The sequence below is a fragment of the Podarcis muralis genome, chromosome 5 (assembly GCF_964188315.1).
Source record: "Podarcis muralis chromosome 5, rPodMur119.hap1.1, whole genome shotgun sequence".
NCBI classification, from domain to species: domain Eukaryota; kingdom Metazoa; phylum Chordata; class Lepidosauria; order Squamata; family Lacertidae; genus Podarcis; species Podarcis muralis.
Window position 1 is genome coordinate 29,727,134 of NC_135659.1, and position 14,933 is coordinate 29,742,066.

The window sequence follows — 14,933 nt, forward strand, 5'->3', positions numbered from 1 at the left end:
CTCAAGTGGGGTGTCAGAGGGAGAGACGAGCCAGTAGGACTGAGACTGTCCTGCTGCTGTGTAGCAGGGGCAATCTCTGACTCCTCTCTGACTGAGTCTGCACTCACACTGTGACTCTAAGCCTCTGACCCTATCCTGAGAGGCCCTCCTTCTGGCTCCTCTTGAACGCTCAACCCCCCTGCTTCTAGCACCTCCCAGCTCATCCCTTCTGCAGGCTGCGCTTCAGTGTCCCACCACCAGGATCCGGGATCTAAGTCTTCTTCTTCTGTGGCCTCCCTTGGGGGGCACTTGGGCGGGGGGCTCCCACCACTTTTCCTTATCCAGGTTGTCACTGAAAGCCCTATGCCTTCAGGCCAGGTTGTGGGAGGAATTAGGTTGATGGAGTCTTTCCTTTGAGTCAGTTTAGAATGGACTAGACTAGTGCTGTTGTCACCCAGGTAGATGAAGGGTGATATCCAGCTATGATCTCACTGCACTTTCTAGTTATTTATTTTGTATTTATTTGTAGTTACTTATAAGAGAGTTTAGACCTGATACCGTCCATCCTATATGAGACCTTGGGTCAGCATAACTATAAAAGTAAACTTATCAACTCCAAAATAATAAGCAGTTGTAAATGTGAGGCCCTAACATGAAATAAATAAATAAATAAAAATCCATGAACCTTTCTGTGACTTTTTGTTAAAAAAGATTCCTTTGTTTCTAGCATTGGGCCTCCATGTGGGATAGGTTTGGCTGCTTGTCATGACTTGAACTGTGCTCAAAAGAAGGCAACATGCTATGCTACAAACAGCCATTTCCCCGCTGTACTGCCTGTCTTAAAACCTTTGTTTCCCAGTGAATTTATGTGCTACATCATATAATAGAATAGCCGTCTATTACATAGATAATAGATCAATGACCTTGAGCTGTGTCATCCCCCCCCACCCCCGGTAAAACATAATTTTTTATGGCTGCATCATTATTTTCTATAATGTGAGTGGGCAATCAGTGCATGTCCCGAGGTTAAAAACGGTACGCATTCCATAATCAATCAAACTCTCTACGTGTTCCAACAGCGTTGGCTTACACTACTGTATAACTCCTACTAATTTCACCTGCCATTTCTTCGCTATGTGATGCATTTAATGGTATTCTGCCTGCCTACCCCCACCCCCGGTTTTATGGAGAGGTGGTGAGTGATTTTTTTTTTTAATATAACAGTAAAAAGAAACACACTCTGTTAGGTAAACAGGAATTTAATTGGATGTCTTTAAATGTAAAACCATTGAAGTAGTTGCCTAAGGAGAAACTGCTCTCATTTTGGGATTAGTTTTGCCTCGTAAGTCATAAGCTTATAGCAGCAGGCAGCCACTCCAAGAGGCCGTTGGTGTAGCGCAAGTTGAGTGTGCAAAACCCAAATGTTTGGCTTTCTTTGAAAGTGACATGGATTTACAGACCCCGTTGGCCATTGTTTAAAGAGCAGATATAATTGCCAAGCTAATCAGAAGCCTAACCCTAGCCCCAAAGAAGAGAGAAAATTGAGTAATTTAGGTTTGGCATCTCAGAGCTGTGTGCGGATGCCACAGAAGCACTGGGAGGTAATTGCTGATTTGCAAACGCAGATAAATCTTGTGGTACCTTGTTCCTGAGAATGCAAGTTAGGTAGGACATTAAACAGAGCTTTGTCCCCTCCCCACCATGTCAAAACATTTCTGCCTGTCGGGTACCATCAAGAGGTGCTTCAGCGCAGCACAGGGTTTCTCACGCGGTGGACCCAGTGGGCCATTTTCAGGTGGTCCTCAGTGCCACAACCTGTCCAAAGCTACCTCACTTGCCTGCCAAGCAGTGCCATATCCTTTGGGTTTGATCAATGCCAGTGGCTCCTTGCATGCTTAGTAGTGGCTGGGAGACAGAGAAGTTCAGGGTAGAGGTGGGGGCAGGGAGATCTCCTTCCATCATCATCATCATCATCATCATCTGAACTGGGGATAGGAAGAACAAGGAGAAGAAAGGGAAGTTGTTACAGCAGGAAAAGATGACAGTAAAAGTTCCAGGGAGGAGGGATGGAGGAAGCAACCAATTGCTGAGGGATGGGAGGTCTGTGAAAGGAGAAACGGAGAAGAAATTAGAGGAGATGGGTTAACATATTTTTCAGGCATGTGGAGGGTGGGAAGGGGAAGGTATAAAAGAAAACAACCTTTTCCACTTAGAGCCTCTGGTGGGCCTCAGTAATTTTCAGCTGCCTCAAGTAGGCCCTACGGTAGAATGATGCCCCTGATGTTAAGCAACTGAGATAGAAATCAGAAGTTTCTAGTTCTACTTACTAGGTGGTCTCAGGCAAACCATTCTCTTTCAGCCTCACTTTTCCCATCTGCAAATTGAGGCTTAATACTTACTTACCTTGTAAGGGTTACATCTGAAGCACTCTGAACATTTGAAAGTGCACCTGGGTTTGGTTGGCCATCTGTCATGGGTGCTTTAGTTGAGATTCCTGCATTGCAGAGGTTCAGACTAGATGACCCTCGGAATGCCTTCCAACCATACAAATCTAGGATTCCATGATTCTATGATTGTACTGTTTTCAATATCTGCTAAAAACGTTTCTCTTCGGGCAAACCTATGCAGACATTTCATCTGATGGTTATATTGTTTCTAAGACTGTTTATTTTACCTATATTTTTGAAAAAAATATTGTCTGCTTATGAAGTCTGTTGATTTTATTGGTATTTTCTTAGCAACGTTTTATGTGATTTTATGTAAACTGCATAGTGTTTATTTTGATCAAGTGTTACATTAGATCTTGTTACATTTTTTTTTTTAAAAAAACCATTAGATATTAGGGGTGTTACATCTAATGTGACAGTAGATTTCTGCCACTGCTAAGGGTGAATTTAACATTTTCAGAGACAAAACTGACCAAAGCCATAGTAGGAAAACACTTTGTGGAGAAATGCCAGTCTTCTGTGATTTCACACCAATAGAACCAATCTGTATGTGATTTACAACCAGATTAATTTTTCAATTAAATATTTCGTCAATAGCTGTTTGTTTCTGGCACATGTATCACCAGTCCCTTGTCTGGATTCATTTTTCGCACGAGGCCCATTTTACTGAGAGAGGCAAATGGGAGCGCCATGGGAACTGTGTTCTGTTTGTTACAAAATGAGATATGTCAACGTCAAGCAAATTGCATCTAGGAATAAAATGAAGCTGGGGAATAAAAGTGCCTCTAAGAGGGGGTGGGGGGAACTAACCACTACCAAGGCAAACCAACTCTGTTTAGGCCTCATGCTGTTCTCAAGAACCGTATCCGTTCATCTTATAGATGTTGGAAAGTAGCCAAGGTTAAGACGAAGGGGTTCTGTCCCACAAGGCATTAAAAAAGATTCTCCCAGATGGATATTTACATGTAATAAAAGCTCCAAACACTTCATATTCCTCCCCGCTCCACCCCACCCAGCAGATTCCTCGAGCTTACCTCCTGAGAGTAGAATGATATATATGTGCTTGGGTGTAACATAAATCACATGCTCACTAACAAGAATGCTTAAGCGACCATGTTTACTAGGGTAGAAACAAGATTTCCTATCTGTCAGGTGAACAGCTGTAGCTGTTAACAATTAGTGGGAGATGCAGTTTTATAGCTCAATTGTCCAAAACAGGTGCAAGAGAAGGCAGCCTGGCCCTGGCCCAGTATTTCAAACAGTGATAAGAAGAACGGGCCCCATGTTGTCGAAAAAAGGCAAATGAAACCCCCAAATATCTGGACAATATATATTTTTTCCCATTGGGCCTGTGAATTAAAATAGATAGGCTGAAGTCCTCTAACTTGGCATAAAGTTTTTCTGTAATTGAGCCTATATAGTATCCATAAAATAAAGTCTCTTCCCCACCCCCTTTTCCATCTACTAAAATAAGCATGGCTGAATGCTTACCAGGTCAAAATGGAAAACCTACATTCTTTCCCGGTTCTGAATACACTAAGCCAATGCTAAGCTATATATTTTCTGGCAGCCTTCCAGCAAAGCAGGCTTTCTAATTGAAAACAACCCCTGCTTATTGCTGACCTTCAAAATATTCATGGTTTTGCTGGGAATGTGGGCCAATGTTTGTTGTGCTCAGGCACTTAAGAAACACACAGTGTCCACGGGGATTAAACTGTGGTGGTAAATTCTGTGGGGAAGGGATATTGCTATAGTAACCCGACGGTGGTTTATGCTCCTTCTCTCGTGGCTCTTCTACTGTAAATGGAAAATACAGCTGTGGCTCTAAATATTTGTCCGCGTTTTTGGTGTTTCTAAACTCAGATCACGGCATCCTATTTTGCAGTTTACCCTGTCCCTAAAGTGAGGACTGAGTACTTCTTAATGATAATAAAGATGCTTAAATTGTGTTTCAGGGATTGCAGCATATGGCCTAAGAAAATGCCCTTTCCTATGTTTTATGATGAGATGGCCAAGAACAGTGTATCAAAGAACAAGCATGGTTTGTTATCTGAAGGTCCCTGTTAATAGAACTGTTTAACGTTAACTATAGACCAGTCAAATCTGCAAGTGACTTAAGCATGTTTGCATATATCACTGAACAGAGTGAAACCTTGCAGTTTTTGGCTTTGTGCAACTTTTAAAACACTTTAAAAATTATGAAGGGTTTCGGGGGGCATGGGACAGGAGAGAGATGTTCATGATATTCCAAATAGCTGGTTTATTTGGCAATGAACTGCTGCGTAAACTTAGCATTATATATAAACTACTTTACAACCAATTTTACATGGGATTATGCATGTTGTTATTTTTGTCATCTTGATTTTTCCTCAGCTAGACTTTTTTTGCTAAAGATATTGGAAAAGTGTTAAAGCAAAACAGGGGCATTAAATCTGTAGAGACATAAACCAGTCTATGTAATAGCATCACTGAGGTTAAGTGAAGCTTAAAGCTGTGTGTGTGTGTGTGTGTGTGTGTGTGTGTGTGTGTCTGAAAGAGAGAGAGAGAGAGAGAGAGAATTCCACTAAAGGATAATTCCATTCAGTTTTAGAAGTGGGAAACTGAAGCTCTGAGACTTGCCTGAGGCTACCTGGAAAGTCCATGACTAAGTTGGGACAGCTGCTTGGGCCAGACCGAAATCTGCACTCTTTTTTCCTAGGGTGATAGCTACTACTGCTACACTTTTGTGTAGCCTAAGAAACTAAGATAGATGTTTCCAACCTTTTTGAGTCCATGGCTCCTTTGACCAACTCCATTCTTTCTGCAGGCCCCCCTGTGGGGCTCAGGAGCCCAGTTGTGTCACCTCTTGCCTGCAGAGCCAGCAGCCTCTCGCCCTTTTTCAAACACTCTCCCTTGTGGAGTGTTCCTTCAGGCTCCTCTCTTCTCCCTTCTCCTTGGGAGTCTTCTGGGCAGCAACTGGTATCTGAGCCACCCCATGCCCCAGAGAGAGGTGCCTCCTCACACTGTCCCACAGCTGCCTGGGAAGCATCCAGAGGCACCATTCATGTGGGGAGCTTGTAGCCAGAGATGCTGCAACAAACAGCTGTGCAAGCCTTTAGGAGGCAGAGACCTGAGAGGGCATCAGAGGAGGGAAGGAAGGAAAGAGGGACAGAAGCCAGTGTTGCCTGCAGCACCCCTGGCCATCATTCAAGACACCCCAGGGTGCCACGGCATACTGGTTGAAAAAAACTGGGCTAAGATACAAGTGGGAGTGGCTAAGTAAAGCAGGGGTGATGGAGCTAAATGCACCAGAATACGACTCATGCACAGGATGGTTTACTAAACCCATACTTCATGACCTAGTGTTACTTGTGAATGCAGCCCATGTGGCTACCATTGTCTTACCCAGCATAGATCATGCACTTCCATCTGCGGATCTAGAGTTGTATTCAGCTAACTTCTACTCAGAGCAAACCCACTGAAATTAATGAGCATGGCTAAGGTAGGTCTGTTAATTTCACGGAGCCTACTCTGAATGAAACTGGGTTGAATAATGCCCACTGTCTTTGGACATGCAACTACAGAGCTGGATTGTGCCCAATAAATTCTGGACTCTTGAAACAAAGCAAAGGCTTTGAATGCAGTCTCAGATTTGTATTCAGGAAATGTGAGTCTGTTTGTGTTTCCATCCATGATTAAGAATTCAGCCTTTCACATCCTTCCTCCTCAAGCTTAATAATGCATCTAGTACACACATACATACATGTGCAGAGAGAGAAAAGGACATATCCAAACATATTCTTTGTTCTTTTCTATTTCCCAATTAATTTTATTTTAAAAACATTTCTATATTTTGAAGGTAGGTGTGTAACTATAGATATAGCTAGCAAGGTGTGAAAAGCAGCTAAATAAAACAGAAATCACAGTTAGTACTTGAAAGCATGTGGAATATGGGCTTGCTTGCATAAATTAACTTATGATAAAAGGATGAAAGAAGGCATTACAACTAATAAAATTTGTGGAGAAGCAGATTTTATTAGTGATTGGAGCAACAACTTTCAGGCTAATATATAGGTCCATTTTCTCGGTTTTGATTTCTACAAAAAATACATTTTCATTGCAGTAAGGGTGGATGGGGAAATAAAAATAGCTTTCTTCTACCTTATTTTTGTTAGCATTTTTTAAAATTTAAAACCTTACATGTCAACACAGAAGAATTGTGAATAAGCATATAACATGTCTTGTTTGTTATAAATAAAAAGTTACAAAATAAATGCAACAGGACAGCTAACTTTGGTTATTGGGCTGCTGGACCTCTGAGCTGGGTTAATTCTTCTTTTATTTCACAGCGGAGATCTATTTTTTTATAATTTGGTGGTGGGGGGTGGTCATTGTTTTGTTAACTTTTGGCCAAACGTTTTCTCAGAGACGAGGTTAAAGCTTGGAATATTATAGAGAGGGAGGTTTTGTTTTGTTTAAGCTCTTGAAACAAGATCAGCTTTCAGGTTTGGTGTAATGAGATTGGCGAATGGGAGTTAACTCCTATTTAAAGGGTCAATTATAGGAATTCAGCCTTCAGTTGAACTTGGAAACTTGTTATTATTCATTAGAAAGCTGAAGCTATCTCTCCTCTCCCGTTCACCCAGGGAGGCTTCACCCACACACCCATGTGGCGATGTATAGGCTTAGCGGAGAATCTTTGTATTTTGGAAACCACAAGTTGTGTAAAGCAAAGTACTGGTTTTCCACAGTCTCTCTGCGCCTGAAAACTGCCATGAGAGAAGTGGTCCTCCTCCTTTTGCCATCCAAAGAACCCACCATACTTGTCAACTTGGTAGCAGAATTATGACATGTAGGCTGCATTGGGACAGCACTTTATTCTGTTTCTCTGACATTCCCTTACCAGATAATGGTGTACTTGGGTGCACATACTTCCACAGAGGCCTTCCGTGGGGTCCATAGCACCCTCTCCTTGACTCCTCTCCTGCCCCTCCCTCTGCTGAAATAATGTTGCTGGACTAAAAAAAAGAAAAGAAAAGAAGGTAAAGGATCCCTGGACGGTTAAGTCCAGTCAAAGGCGACTATGGGATTGCAGTGCTCATCTTGCTTCAGGCCAAGGGAGCCGGCATTTGTCCACAGACAGATTTCCAGGTCATGTGGCTAGCATGACTAAACAGCTTCTGGCTCAATGGGACACCTTGATGGAAACCAGAGTGCATGGAAATGCTGTTTACCTTCCTGCCGCAGCAGTACCTATTTATCTACTTGCACAGGCATGATTTCGAACTGCTAGGTTGGCAGGAGCTGGAACAGAGCAATTGGAGCTCACTCTGTCATGGGGATTTGAACCGCCGACCTTCCGATCGGCAAGCCCAAGAGGCTCAGTGGTTTAGACCACAGCGCCACCTGCATTGCTGGACTACAACAGCTTCAGCCTGTGGTCAGGGATGATGGTATTTCATTGTATTCCTGCAAAAGCTAGAGGGCAACATGTTGGCTAACCTCACCTCAGAGGCTGTGTTGTGCGGAAATAAATTATGGATATCAGAGTGGGACTTTGTGAAGGTTGAAATACACAGCTGTTAGGTTTAGGTACGCACAACCTCCATTTGTACTCTTGCTGGGCATTTTACCAAACTAGACAAATCCTGTGATCTTCCCTTATCTTTTGTTTTTAGTTTCCAGTGTCATGTGTTAATGGCTGCTGGCTGCAGGACTGTAACCACAGTGCAGAAAGCGAGCAGCTACTTTCTCTCCCTTTCTTTTTTCTCCCTTTTTAAGGATAAGGAATGTACAGACCTGTGCTTATTTCTGCAGCCACATAGAGAGACTTGAAGCTCAATCTGTGTTTACTTTTGTGTGTGTGTGAGTTTTGTTTGCTGATTTATGAATTCCTGCACAAATTGGTTTAAAAATAAATACACATCCAGTCCTGGACTCATGCCGCAGGTTTTATAATGTCTAGCATTTCCTTACTTATTGTCTTTTAATTTACCAAATGAGCTTATTATGACTCAGTTTCAGCAGTACAATAAACAATACTACTACGCATTGGGTCGAGGCTTTTTGGTAGTATTCTGTTAAAATACAATGGCTTAAAAAATCCGTTAAGGGTTATTTATACTCTGTATAGAGATAGCTCCGTGGAGTTTGGTTTTCTTCTCCCTTGAGTTTCAGTATGGAAACTTGACTGTGCAGCTAGCTGAAAGTTTCCTGCCCTTGTTACTTAAACAGAGCACTTCCATCCATTGTTTTCTGTCCAGCTTCCTACCCTTTCTGTAGTTAAGAAGGTTCAAATCAAAGACAGATTTATGGGTTATCTGTAGGTGGGGGTTATATGCTTGTGTTTGGTTGGGGGGGGGAAAGGCTTGACACAAACATTACACAATGAGTCAAAGCGATGAGTTAAGTCCAGCATCTCTGCTTTTATGAGCCTTTTCACTTTCTTGACATTTCCTGGTTCGCCAATTCATTGCAGTAAAATATTTTCAATAACTGAAATGCTTTGCCTCCTCCTCTCCCCGGTTTGTTTTTATTGGGCTCTTGAGGGTAAATGGGTGTTGCGTTTCAGAGTCTCCAAAATCCTTCTATTTGCAGGAATGTGACATGGAATTACTTCCTGCACATATCATGATTCTTGGTTACAGGCAGTCCAGTGTAGCATGTCAAGAGGAGAAGTGATTGAAAGGGTTGGGGGGGGGGGCAGGAACAGAGAGGCAAGTAAGGGGGAAAGCCCAATGTAGCTAAATATTGGAGGTTCAGGACAAAAGACACTTACTGATTTAGGCAACGATGACTTGCTACCACAGATAGCTAGTAGCATGCATGCCATTGCTCTCAAAAGAGTAGCCACTAGGAGACAGTTTGTCTAAAATATCTCACTGAAGTCTGGAAGGATTGAGAGAAGATGGAACCAGAAGAAACAACGTAAGGAGAGCTGACAGCATGTGTGTGTCATTTGTTTTCAGAGAGTAAGCCTGTTAAAACCATCTCTGGCCTGCTGGCAATTGCCATTTCTCTCTCCCCCCCCCCCCCCCAATCTGCCTCCTGGATGAGGCCACAGTGTTATGGAGCAGCATTGCAAATGGTTTTACTTCTGCGACCTACAGAGAAGCAATGAGTTGTCTTGACCACGTGAATCCTCATCCCAGGACCTGTCAACCTTGGACAGCAGGTTGGAACTGAGCAATACCAGGATGAGATAGTCTTATCCAGGGATTCAGGCCGTCATATTATTGAAACACAAGTGTCAATGGATCTGAATATTGGTTAGCCATCTGGGCCAACTCGTGTCCCATAGGTCGTCTGTTCACTCCCTGGAGCCAGCCCTATGCTCAGATGAACTCGCTCACTTTTTCTTTCTTTTTTCAGTTTAGGGAGTGACTCTTGCCCGAATTATCCCTTTACTGCATCTGTAGCTGTTATATTTATCAATCTTCTTCCAGGTTCTAGCGATTCTTTGCAAATTTACTATTCATTCCTGCAGAACTGAGTTTTGAAACTTTTTGCCCTTAGGCTGGCAAGGCAGAGCTGTGCGAGATAGCATCTGAGCACATTTACGGAAAGTGCAGGGATATAATCCTGAGAAACAGCCAGCAGAAACATAGTGAACATAGGAATTACAGGTTTTTAAAATACAACATCAAATAAGAACAGAACCAAAGGCCCATCTAGTCCAGGATTCTGTTTCCTGCAGAGACCAACCAGATGCTTATGTGGAGCCTGCAAGCACTTTCAAAGTAATTTATGAACTCCACAACAGTGCAAAGAGAGGAGTGCCCCAGTATGGAGCATTGTGCATCTGCCCCCCAAGACTTCTAATTACTTGCTACAGATGTTGCATCTTGGCCTGTATTGCATGTGCAGCACTCAGCAGAAGTTGCATCAATCAGGTTTCTTATTTGTTCCCGTATTTTTTTTTTGTGTGTGTGTGTGTGTGTGTGTGTGTGTGTGTGTGTGTGTTGTCAAACGTTTTAAATAAACAGCTAAACTGCAGTTGTTCTCTTTCTATCTAGGTTTGTACTGTACTGTGTATGTTGGCAAAGTGTTTCCTGTTTCAGCAGAAATGGCTTTAAAAATATAATGAAAGCCTTCTTTGGATGTGCTGTTTGATTGCTGCATTATGTGGGCTCCTCCACAGGAGGTTTGTTCTCCTTTTAAGCAGAAACTCCTTTTGTTTGAAAGGGACCTCTTTTCAAATTAATAGTGTTGTGCCTTGGTCCGTAAGTTATCTTCCCCCAACTTTGCTTGCTTGGCACTTTGTAAGTAAGGGATGCTGTGTGTAAGAAGAAGCAACATTCTGAAACTCCTCTAGGTCCAAAAAAAAATTGTAATTTGTCACTATTTCCACAAAGAGGGCATAGCAGCAGCTGATGATAAGATTAGACCATTTTAACCCTGGCCCATGTGTGTTCCTATCAATTATGGCCCGCTGTGGAGGCAAACATTATCAGAGGTATGGTTAGAAACGGAGATTACAAAAAGCTAATGTCTTCCTGAGACAGACTGCAGTTGAGTTGAGAGCCAGTGTGGTGTACTAGTTAGAGTGTAGTTAGACCTGGGCGACCAGGGTTCAAAACCCCACTAGCTCGCTGGGTCAGTCACTCTTGGCTTAATTTACCTCACAGGGTTGTTGTGAGGATAAAATGGGGAGGAAGAGGAAACCTGTATGCCACCTTGAGTTCCTTGGAGGAAATCGATAATATTACGGTGTGTGCTGGGAAGGACAGTCTAGTAAGTGGAGAGAGTTGGACAATTGCATAGTTCATGGCCACAGACCGTTAAAACAGCCTTCCCCAACTTGATGTTTTGGACTACAACTCCGTTCAGCCCCAGCCAGCATGGCCAATAGCCAGGAAGGATGGAAGTTGTTGTGCCAAAGATCTGGAGGCTACCAGATTGGGGGAAGCCTGCACGACAAAAGCAAGCACATATACAAGTTAAGCTCCCCTTAGCTTTCAGAATGGAGTTTCAGCGGATATTGTGTACCACAGAATACAGTGGTACCTCGGGTTACAGACGCTTCAGGTTACAGACTCCGCTAACCCAGAAATAGTACCTCGGGTTAAGAACTTTGCTTCAGGATGAGAACAGAAATCATGCAGCAGCGGCATGGCAGCAGCGGGAGGCCCCATTAGCTAACGTGGTGCTTCAGGTTAAGAAGAAGAGTTTGGATTTGATATCCCGCTTTATCACAGACTCTGCTAATCCAGAAATAGTACCTTGGGTTAAGAACTCTGCTTCAGGATGAGAACTAAAATTGTGCGGTGGTGGCGCAGCGGCAGCAGGAGGTCCCATTAGCTAAAGTGGTACCTCAGGTTAAGAACAGTTTCAGGTTAAGAACGGACTTCCAGAACAAATTCAGTTCTTAACCCGAGGTACCACTGTAATAATAAAAAAAGGTTAGTGAGGTCTGGAATGGTGTTGATTCTGGTTGTATTAAAGACTTGGTGTTGAATCCACTCTAGCGAAAGTGGTGGGGGAAGAATATTTCCTGCAGTTTCTTTTTCTCCTTATGACACCCACCCCACCTCCTGCCGGGAGAGAGATGGATCACTCTTGCCGGGGGTGTAAAGTGCTCTCTCGCTCACCCAGTCGGGTCATGACAAGCCACGAGTACATCCAACCCTGCCCATAGCCTCTGGGAGAAAGCATTACATATATGCACATAAGTAAGGATATAAAGACAATGTTTTTGACAAGGCAGAACTGAGACAAAAAAGAGGGCCATGTTGCTCATATGCAATTGCATTAGTCGAGGGAGAGGCGCAGTATAAAACGACTTGTAATCCAGCATATCTTTCTAGACAGTCATTGCCATTTAGTGTAGATTTATTTGTTTGTTTGCAGATGAGGGGTGGCTTATAGGCATGAAATGCCTCCAGTACCTTCCAGATCCCCAAAGGCCCATGAATTGGGTAGATGGCAATTTGTAGCTTTTCAAAAAATAACACTACAAATATCCCTGGTGTGCCTGAAGCCTGCTGTTTCCTGTTTTGCTTTAGCAGCTGAAAGAAAGCTCTTGAGTCTTGCATGCGATGCACACAGTATGGCATTTCAAATGTTCTCTCCTCTGCAGTTCTGCTAATAAACATCTGTGGTTTCTTCCTGTGCTCGCTGGATCTCACTGGGGCAATCTTGGAGCTTTGGGGGAATCCTGTAGAAAATAGTTACCACGCTCTGGAGGTTGCAGCACATAGCCATGCAATTTGTTTGACTTGGTCACACTTTTCAGCTGACAGCCTTGAAGAGTTTGTTCTCTGTGGAAATAGAGCGCACTGCATACTGGCCTTTCTTAAGAGTTAGAATCAAGTCCGCTACGGTTACATGTTGACCTCAAGGTTGTAAAATCCCTCCTCTTCCCACATTGTAGTTGCTTTATTACAGCACAACACACGTTAAACATTAGTGGCCTGGTGATATGGGAAATCGGGGTGCTAAAATTAAATTCAATAATTTCCAGATGTTGGTATGAGAACTGCATGTTTTTATTAGAAGCACATAGTGACGGGAAGGGGGAGAAAACTGGTTTTCTTTTAAAAAAATGTTTTTTAATAAGGCAGTTCTATGGGATTTTATCGCAAACAACAGTAGTGGCTTGACTTGACTAAGGCATTGTTAAGCAGCAGAGCGAGGTAGGGCTGGTTCCCTAAGTCTTTCTCATTCATTGAGCATGAATTGCGGCATAGTTGATATGGATACAAAGGGTATAGAGGTAGAGGGAGCCTGCCACCCTGCATTTTTTTACAGAAGCAGCAGCATTGCATCTCTAAAAATTACATGCTGGGAATTTTAAGCAAGATTATATAAGAAATCCTATCATAGTCACACTGCTATTTGACCAAGAGATGGGTTTGGCTAAGGGCAGCGGATTCCCCAGGGCTTTTCTTTTAATACACTTGTCATGTTTCTAGTTTTATAATTTGAAAACACCTATATTAGGTATCCTCCTAATTGATTGATTAATTAGATGAATTAATTAAAAGAAAACTGGCAAAGTGAAATTGATGTTTGTTTGTTTTCTGTTTCTTCCATAGACTTTTTTTTAAAAAACTCTGCCCTTTTCCTAAAGTTTCCAGGGTGATTAGTAACATGTTTGTAGTGACATTCTTTCTTTAACCAGGCAGCTGAACTTCAAACATTTTTGAGGATAGCCAAAGGAAGCCATTTCCACCGCACTGAAATGGGTGGGTGAAAATCAAATGAAGTGCTAGTTATGATTTGCTGAAGCCATGAAGGCACATTGAGCTAAGTAAAAAGAAGGGTTTTCTATGAATGGTGAATATGTTTTGGAAGATGCCAGTGGTTGTGGATGGTTTAGAGGGGGCGGGGGGAGACCAGGATGTGGTGTTCAAATAAAACACTGGCACATTTTGCATAGTAGTTGGTTGATGGTTTGGCAATGGACAAGGAAGCTGATACAGCATGAAATGGTTTGTTTTGATGCTGAATGCGCTTTGCCAAGGGAAGATGACTCAAAGGCTATGGAACTAAATGGCACAGTGTTGTGTCTTCATATTTATCTGATTATCACTGTTAGCCGGCTCCAAATCAATCGGAGAGTGAGTTATAAGGAAAAGTCACAATGCATGTGAAACAATACAAAGAACATGAACTTTGAATTTATTTTGCAATGAATCAAAATCAGGGCAGGTTTCTACACATGTTCCAACCAGCTTAACTAAACACCAGAGTGTTATTATAGTATTTTCATATTATGGTACACTGAAATGCTTAAATGTTTCTTTGATTGCCCTTGGATCTTCCTGCTACACTTGCCGTCCTCTCCTGCCACACCATTGTGATGTGCCACACCCTTTGAGAACCACTGTCCTACCCACTGCCAAAACATGGAATGGGAGAGATAAGTCACTGACTGCTGTTGCCTTCCTCCTGAAACTCAGAAATGTTGCATCTTTCAACATGCCTACTTGAGTGAGGGCATCCTGGAAGCACCACTGCAGAAAAAGCTGAGCGCTCTAAGAGCAGAAGTCTTTTGGAAGCGATATGTGGAGTATACCTCTCCAGATTATCTCCAGTGCTGCAGATGTGATGGGAAGCTCCTATGGGCGGAGGTGGTTCCTAAGATTCAGCTATGGCTTACACACACACACACACACACACACACACACACACACACTTGTATTCAGCTATACTGAATAAAATTCTAATTTACATTGATGTGCGCCTGGTAGGAGCTCAAACCACAGTACTTCTTCAGCGACCTCTGGAATGAAAAACATACAAAATCTCTGGCTATCACTGCAGGCTTGTGCATAGATTTGGAGACACAGGGCTGTTTTCCATAAACATTTGCCTTGCTTTAGCTTCCTGCAGATGTACTTTATATGCAAACCCCTCCACACACGTCAGCTGTCCTGCTATCTTGCTATACCACAGCCATAATGCTCTATACACAGCGTGAAAGTGTGTGGTTCTATACCGTGTTGTAGAGATTATTTGCAAGGATATACCCTGCGTTTTGGGCGAGAGGGCTGTTATCAGCTTAGGCCAGTGTTTCCCAACCTT

General features: G+C 42.8%; 1 protein-coding gene across 1 annotated transcript in view; it reads left to right on the top strand.

The window, feature by feature from the left end:
• TGFBR3 (transforming growth factor beta receptor 3) overlaps positions 1 to 14,933 on the top strand; it is a 132,505-nt gene that overhangs the window by 36,405 nt on the left and 81,167 nt on the right. The window lies entirely within an intron of this gene.